We start from the raw sequence: 8,110 nt of genomic DNA, 5'->3' as shown, positions 1-8,110 counted from the left end.
GTAAAACCCCATTCTTATTTTTCTGTCAATTATTGCCAGTGTTATAGTATACAGAAATCTGGCTTTTGTTTTGCCAGCATGCTTTCCCATCTCCACTCTTCATTTGGTAGACTTCCTCTCTCACTCCACAGGGACCTGGCAGAGGTGTCATTCAAGATGTCCCCACAGTCCCCTTTCCAGGGGATAGGCATGTCACGAAGGCTAGACAGAATTTCCCTAGGAATGATATCAGTTTGAACTGACTACTTAAATTCTCTCTTCTCTTTCTTCATTGTGTTATTTGTGAGAACTGAATGAGTTAACATACTTTTAGCTCTTTAGAGTAGTGTTATGTTCTCCATTTTATAGACGAGGAAGCTGAGGCTCCGAAAGTTTAAACAGCTTGCTCAAGATCGCACTATTAAGTAATGGAACATGAATTTAAACCTTACTACCCCGGCTGTAGAGTTAGCAGTGTAAACTATTATACCATATTTTCTTTCCCTGCAACGACAAATATCTGAGGACATAGAAATGGGCAGAATATGGAGGCATGTTCCTGAAAGAGATTATAGGAGCTGCTGAAGATTTGAAATGAGATAGCAAGATACTCTGTGAATGATCCCAATGTTAATTTAGCTGAATATACTATCTCTCTTACCTAGAAACTCTGACCATAGAGGTGGGCATGTGAATTTAGCCTGGTCACTCATAGATGCCACATTAATTTGTCCATGGAGTAGGCATGTGATTTAATCTGGGCCATTTAGAATCTTTCCCTGGTGTTTATATTTAACTTGGGAGAAAGAAGCAGCTATTTTCCTAAGATGATAAGTTATAAATCTGCAGTTGTCAATGGTCATCTTCCCCATATTTCAGAGGCAGCCTACAAGCAGAATGACAACATACAGAAATGAGAAATACAGACAGATAAAAATCCAGGCGTGTGGCACTGAGCATTTGTTTTTGGAGATCTCCTTTCAGTGCTGTGAAATAACCAAATATTCTTAGATATGGGAGCCAACAAATTACCTTTCTATTTTAGGCCAGCTTTAATTGTTTTTCTGTTACCTTCAATAAAAGGTGTCCTAACAGAGTCTGCATGAAACATTTTGCACGATGGCTAGGACTTGAGGTGCTTGAGAATTATTTTATTATTTGGATTGGAAAGAAAAGAACTGCTTATAAAATTCTATTTGTAAAATAGCCCACATAATTTACTTTCAGAAATTTTAACTGAACATATTTGTTTTGTTTTTGGGGGGAATTGATCATTTGTATAATAAATATAGTTTTGTATTTTTTCTTTTTAAGTTTTAAATAAGTCCTAAGTGACAGTAAAGTTTAAAGGATTCTACAAAGGACTTTTGTATGTCCATCTTCCAAATTCAACAACTCTTAACATTTTACAATTGTTACACTGAGTTGATCATTTTCTTTCTCTCTGATTTTTGCTAGCCACTTCAGACTATTGAGCACTTAAAAGGTGGCTAGTGTTACCAAGGAACTTATTTTCTAATTTAGTTTAATTTAAATATAAGTTTTAAAAGTGATAATTGATTCAGTTATTGGAAAAAATTTTAAGTGCATTTGGAACAACTTGCTTATGTGAATGTACTTTTTCAAGATGTTAATTTTACGACATCTAAATACAGACTGAATATTTCTGGCAAAAATTTAGCTGCCAAATTGAGATATGCTGTAAGTGTAAAATATACACTGGGTTTCAAAGACTTGGTGTAAAAAACAAGAATATAAAATATTTCATTGATAATTTTGAAATATTAGTTACATGCTAAAATTAAAGTATTTTGGACATAATGGGTTAAATAAAATATATATATTTAATTTTTTAAGGTTTACTTATTTATTTTGATAGCAAGAGAGAGAGAGAGAGAGAGTACAAGCAGGGGAGGGACAGAGAGAGAAGGAGAAAGAGAATTCCAAGCTGTCTTCCTGCTGTCAGTGCAGAGCCCGACATGGGGCTCGATCCCACAAACCATGAGGTCATGACCTGAGCAGAGATCAAGAGTCGGACGCTTACCTGAGCCACCCAGGTGCCCGTATCCCTAAGTCTTTTAGAATGCATTTTCTAAACAAATAGCACCAATATGATTTAGGTTTTCTTTTTGTACTACAGATCTTGATGTAGAAAAGATAAATAAATCTGCCATTTCATGATGACTTTCTTTGAGCAAGAATTTGACTAGAGGCAAAAATGGCCTCTGAAGAATCTCTATTACACTAAACTTTAGCAAAGTATAAAGTATTTCACATATTCAATGAAGCGCTATAGGCTTATTGCATAAACAAGAGAAAGTATAGAAATAGTTCTCCTGGATCTGAAATCCTCTAGGAGAGCAATAATCTGGAATTTTCTACAACATTATCTTTTATGTTGCCTATAAAAAGGGTCATCCTAAAAAGGGATGCACCCTTAAAAATAATTTATCAAATATTTTGAATATCTGATACAGTTTGATTATCAAAAAGGTATGTGAAAAACACATAGGAGGTATGAAGCCTATTTACTTACCCTGCTGGTTTGCGTATTCATAGTAGAGGAAATAAATGGCTATCATATAGTATTTTCAGAACAAACTTCTAGAGCTTCTAGCATTTGCCATTTGGAAGAATTGAAGCCCTAAAATATGTGGAGTAATAAGGCAGACTTCATATTGACTGGAAAATTTGGTCTCAAAGAAAAAGAAAGCAGACTATAGGTAAATGTATGTTTGGGCACATACTTATAGGATGTCAAGTAGGCTGATCCACAGGCTTGATTTCACAGTTGGGGACTGGAGGACTTTCGGATCTATATTGTGGTTAGTTGGTGTCCCAGGCCACTGCTTTTAAAAATATTTTGATTGTCAGTGGCTGGGGGTGAGGAAAATGAGTGAGCTACCCAGAAATGGATACCAAGATGAGCACCTAGTACATATAGTAAGCAACCATCAGCTGAAGGGGGAAAAAAAAAAGCTGCCAAACAGAAGGCAGAACCACTGTTGGAAAAAGTCAAAGAAGCAGAAAAAAACATTCTTTTGGAAAGTGAACATCAAATGTAATTTTGAAGAGAAGCAAAGAAAAGAGCAAAATAGGCAAAGAGAGGTAGATACTCTATTTTGGTAAAAATGTAGGGATCGGGGAGCTGCCTGGGTGGCTCAGTCGGTTAAGCATCCGACTGTTGATTTTGGCCCAGGTCATGGTCTCAGGGTTCCTGAGTTTGTGCTCTGTGTTGGGCTCAGAGTTCCTGGTGTGGAGCTGCTTGGGATTCTCTCTCTCTCTCTCTCTCTCTCCCTCCCTCCCTCCCTCCCTCTCCTTCTGCCCCTCTCCTGCTCCACTCTCCCTCTCAAAATAAACTTAAAAAAATTTTTTTTTAAATGTAGGGATCAACTAGTGGGTAACAACAGTTATACATAACTAAGGTTCTCTCATTGACAGAATGGCCCTGAGAGTGGAGGGCTTTGGGACTTCCAAGACCCAAGAGTTAGAGTTGAGTCTAAGGCAGGGCCAGCAAATTCTTTCTGGAAAGGTCTAGATAGTAAATACTTTAGGCCTAATGTGAGCCGTACATTCTTTATTGCAACTATTGGACTCTGCTGTTGTAGGATGTGGGTTTGATTTGACCTATGAACTGCAGCTTGATCACCCCTGGTTTAAGGCAACATCTAGCTTAGATTTAGCCTTCTGTATGAATATTATCTTTTCTGGAATTGCCATTACCTTTCACTTCATTCTAGTCCTAAATGAGCCTGATCTGAAAGAATAACATACCCCCTTTCTAGGGTGCCCAGTCCCATGTTGGGCTCTCATTGACTTCTACAGCACACTGCTTTCTGTAGAGTGCAAAGGGCTGGGCCCTGAGACAGCAGGACTAGTGAGTTATCAGCTGTGCAAGGACATTGGGGCAGCGCTCCATTTACTCCACTTCCTTCACTGACTTCTCAGAGCCGTCAGTCAGGGGCAACAGTCTACTAGCCCTTTGGGTTGTTGGCTGCTGAATTTTCAGCTTGGAGTATGAAAGTGAGAAAGCCCTGCCTATGATCAGAGAGTGGAGCTGTCTTTCCAGATGGGGTACCATCTGATCTGTCTTCTCACAGTGAACTATAATGGCATCCTGAGCAGTCTGTTTTTACAGTAAAATCATTCCAAAAGCAACTTAATTAGAATGAACTGGGATTTGTGCCTTTAACACACAGGTAGGCAAAAATCCCTCAGGTCTTTGAGGCATTCCTAATTTGCTTCAGAAGCCTTTTTCTGCCAACCTCAGCCCCCACTCTCACCCCACCCTCGCTCCTAACTCCTCAAACTCTGCTATCAGCTATCTGGTGTACAGACACCCTTCTTTCTGTCCTTACTGGAGAATTTTCTAGAATAGATTTCTTCTTATGCAGCTTGACCACCCCTGGTGGGCAGAGGTTTCTTCTTATGTAAACCATGATGGATGCTGAGAGTGGCTTCTCTCTTTCTAGGTTTCCATGGCTCTGCAGGAAAAAGTGCAGAGCTATGGTCCCATGCGGATGTTGCAGGGAGCGGATGGCACGTGCTCAGATTTCAGTTCAATTTTTACTCCAGTGAGGGTTGCAGCCAATTCTCCCTCCCTGCCTCAAGTTACCTAGGGGCACCTACTACTGCCTCTGTTTCCCGCATTGTCCAGAATTGTCATAGTCCTCCGATTAACATGACTTCTATTCTATCTGTGAAATAATAGCACTAGCCTATTGGGTTAAGGAGCATTTGATTCTTTCCTGAGCTTATTTACAATAGAAGGACCATTTGATCAACTGGGAATGGGTCTATTACAACGGTTCTCAAACTTGAGCGTATACTACAATCACCTGAAGGGTTTGTTAAAAATGGCTTGCTAGGCCTCATCCCCAGACTTTCTGATTCAGTAGTTCTGTGGTGGGACTTGAGAATTTGCATTTCTTGTAGGTCCCTAGGTAAGGCTGCTGGTCCCAGGATCATTTGCTCAATTGGAATTACCTGGGATGAATGGTGACACACTTCAATGGTAGGAGGAGGAAGGAGTATCTCAGTTCATATCATGACATTGGTAAAAAAAAAAAAAAGGTTGCATTCAAAATGCTGCACAACTGAATGCAACTCACAAGCATGTTGACACCAGGCTTGAGAACTATGGCTTTAAACTGATGACTGAAGGGAGGGTATGAATTACCTATAACAGAGGCAAAATACTGTCAACTGGCAGAATGCCAGGAGTAGTATCTTTGTAAGAGTCAGATCCTTTTGAAGAGCTCTTAAAAACTAAATGTTTCTTTAAATAGAACTAGGATAATCACTCACTCCCTTATTTTTTCCAATATATGGCAATTACAGAGTGATGTGTCAATGCAATATAGATTTTAGACGTTTCTTGATGTGAAGTTGTGTTCAACGAGACCACTAATTTCCTATCATTTATTCATCATAATGTATAATATTCCATTATTTCACCCAAGGAATAATTTATCAACAAATATTTGTTAAATGATGAATGAATAGTCAACATTATAAAATGGAATATAATTCTTGCGTAATGCTGTTGGCTAAGTAGGGAGAATAGATGTGGTGTTAGAAACTCCCCAAGTTGCTGAGGGGGGCAGTTAACATAGTGACAGGTGTTCAGGAGGAGAGTGGAGAGGTGCTATTTTGCGAAGGAACTTCCAGCAGGGCCTTTGCCTATGATTAATAATTATACATTGTCTGCATCACATGTGCACCCTCAGGTTCAAATGGGACTGAGAGCCAGCTTGCACTCTTGTTTCCTCACTGAGCCATGTAACTGAGCATGGGGCTGCCACAATCCAAGGGAAAAACAGGCTTGCCTAATCTTAAAGACACCTGGTGAGCTATTGGCAGCCCAGTTTCCCTGTGTCCTGATTTTTCTCCGGGAATCATTAGTCACTGATTAGCTTGTAAATATTGGAGGGAACGCAGGATAGCTAATTTTTCACATGACACTACATGTATGAGACCATGTGGTGGACTACCAAGAATTCTTTCTTGCTATTCCCCCATCAGCAGAGGACTGGAATCTTTTGGAAGCTTTCTCTGAACACTGAGGAGGATAGCTTTACTTTGTGGATTCAGGGATCCTGGGTGGGGCTCCATAAATGATCCCAAAGAAATCCTACCCTATTTAACAACTGAAGCCTGACATTCCAATTTAATATCATGTTTTTATCCCAAGGCATGTTGAAATAAAAAAAAAAAAGTAATTATTCTTCTGTTAGCACCTTGTGGTTATGTATGTCGCAGTACCCAGCAAAGAACACTGTACAGATTTACTTGGCTAAGCCATTTCCCTCATCATTAGCTCTCTTGGAGCAAAAGTCTTATCTTATTTTTGGCAATCTCATTTTTTCCAGTACTTACTATAGACTCCATTACATAGTAGGCTCTCAGAAAATGTTTACTGAATGAATGAACACCAGTGGTTCCATCCCATTCTTTAATTACTTCCAAAATGTTAAGATTCTGTGTTCACAATCTGACAAAATTTATTCTTAAGGACAACTAAAGAAAAATTTCATTTCTGATTTTCTGGTTTAGATGCTGGACTCAAATTATTTCTCCACATTTTCAGATCTATACCTGTCTTATTCTTTGAAATAAAAATCAATTCACAGAAAATAGTTTATGTCATTACCACCTGCTTCTTTCATTTGACTCTGTGTTTATCTTTCAAATTAACTTTAAGATTTTATTCTAGCAGATATTATTCTCACTACTTTTCTTAATATTTGGGTATTTGCTCTGGCACTATCTATTAAAATATATCCTCCCCTAACATAGAGCAATGGCTAGCAAATGGCAGTTCACCAAGGACTACGTTTCCCAGCCGCCATTGCATCAAGTTGTGGCTATGTAACTAGTTCACCCCCTGAAAATGTGATTAAAAATGATATCTGCTTCTTCCAGGCCAAGGAGATAAAAAAGAGGTACATTTCCATGTTCTTTTCTCCTTTTGCCAGCTAGCACAAGGCAACAATGAGGCCATGGGTAGGATTAATTTTTTTTGTATCATGGATTCTTTTGGCATACCGAAGAAGCCTCTGCATTCCCTCTCAGAATGTTTTCAATATGTATACAATAAAATACTAGAATTATAAAGAAAATAAATTGTATTGAATATAATTATCAAATTATTTATAAAATTAGCGATATGATAATATGTGGATATATTTGTCATCTATTGCTATGTAACAAGTTATCCCAAAACTTAGTGCTTAAAACATACATTATCTCCTGGTTTCTGTGGGTCAGGAGCAGCTTAGCTGAGTCGTTCTGGCTCAGAGTCTTTCAAAAGGCTACATTCAAGGTGACAACCAGGGATGTAATCATCTGAAAGCTGTAGATAACAAGAAAAAAAAATCTGCAATTTGTATTTGCTACAAAGTCACAAGTACTGCTAATACTTCTGTGGTTTTTGTTTACATTCATAATTATAGGAAATGATAAATTTTGGTTCAGAGTTAAAAGGGATGTAATTTTCCTTATACAAGTATACTGACAGCTCTGAATTCTATTCATGGATCCTTTGGAGGTTTGTGGACCCTTGAATTCTGCCCATGGGCCCTATGAGATGAAGGAGCCACAACATAGCCTAAGACCCTGAATTACTGCTTAAGGAAATTTTTACTAACCTGGTATAATTGCCTGAAAATGTTGAGAGGAAAAGCTACTGCACGTGAGCCACTATGTGTATGACAGTCATTTGTTACTATAGCTTAGCCTATACTCCCTAGTACGTTTGCCTATTATGATATTGCTACTACTTCATTTTGTCTTTCAACATATACTTGCGAGCAAAATTTCAACTCACCTTTGTATTAAATTCCATATATGTATCTCATTCCACTAACAACTAATTCACTAACTTAATATGTGTCAAGGACATATGGAGACTAAATTATATTTTTTCAGTGACTTTTACTTTATTTTTTTTCCCCTCCAGTTTTCAGTTTTATGCACCAGATGGTTGCCAGCTGGATCCCTATGAATAAATTGCAAATGACCAATAATGATAAATATTTGTATGGCTCCTGCTCCTGAATGATTTTTAAGCACGTTAATGAACTTGTTTTCAAACAATGAGCATTTCATTGTGGGGGTAACAGATCATCTC

This window comes from Panthera onca, chromosome B2 (assembly GCF_046562875.1).
Source record: "Panthera onca isolate mPanOnc1 chromosome B2, mPanOnc1 haplotype 2, whole genome shotgun sequence".
Taxonomy (NCBI): domain Eukaryota; kingdom Metazoa; phylum Chordata; class Mammalia; order Carnivora; family Felidae; genus Panthera; species Panthera onca.
This window is presented reverse-complemented; position numbering follows the sequence as displayed.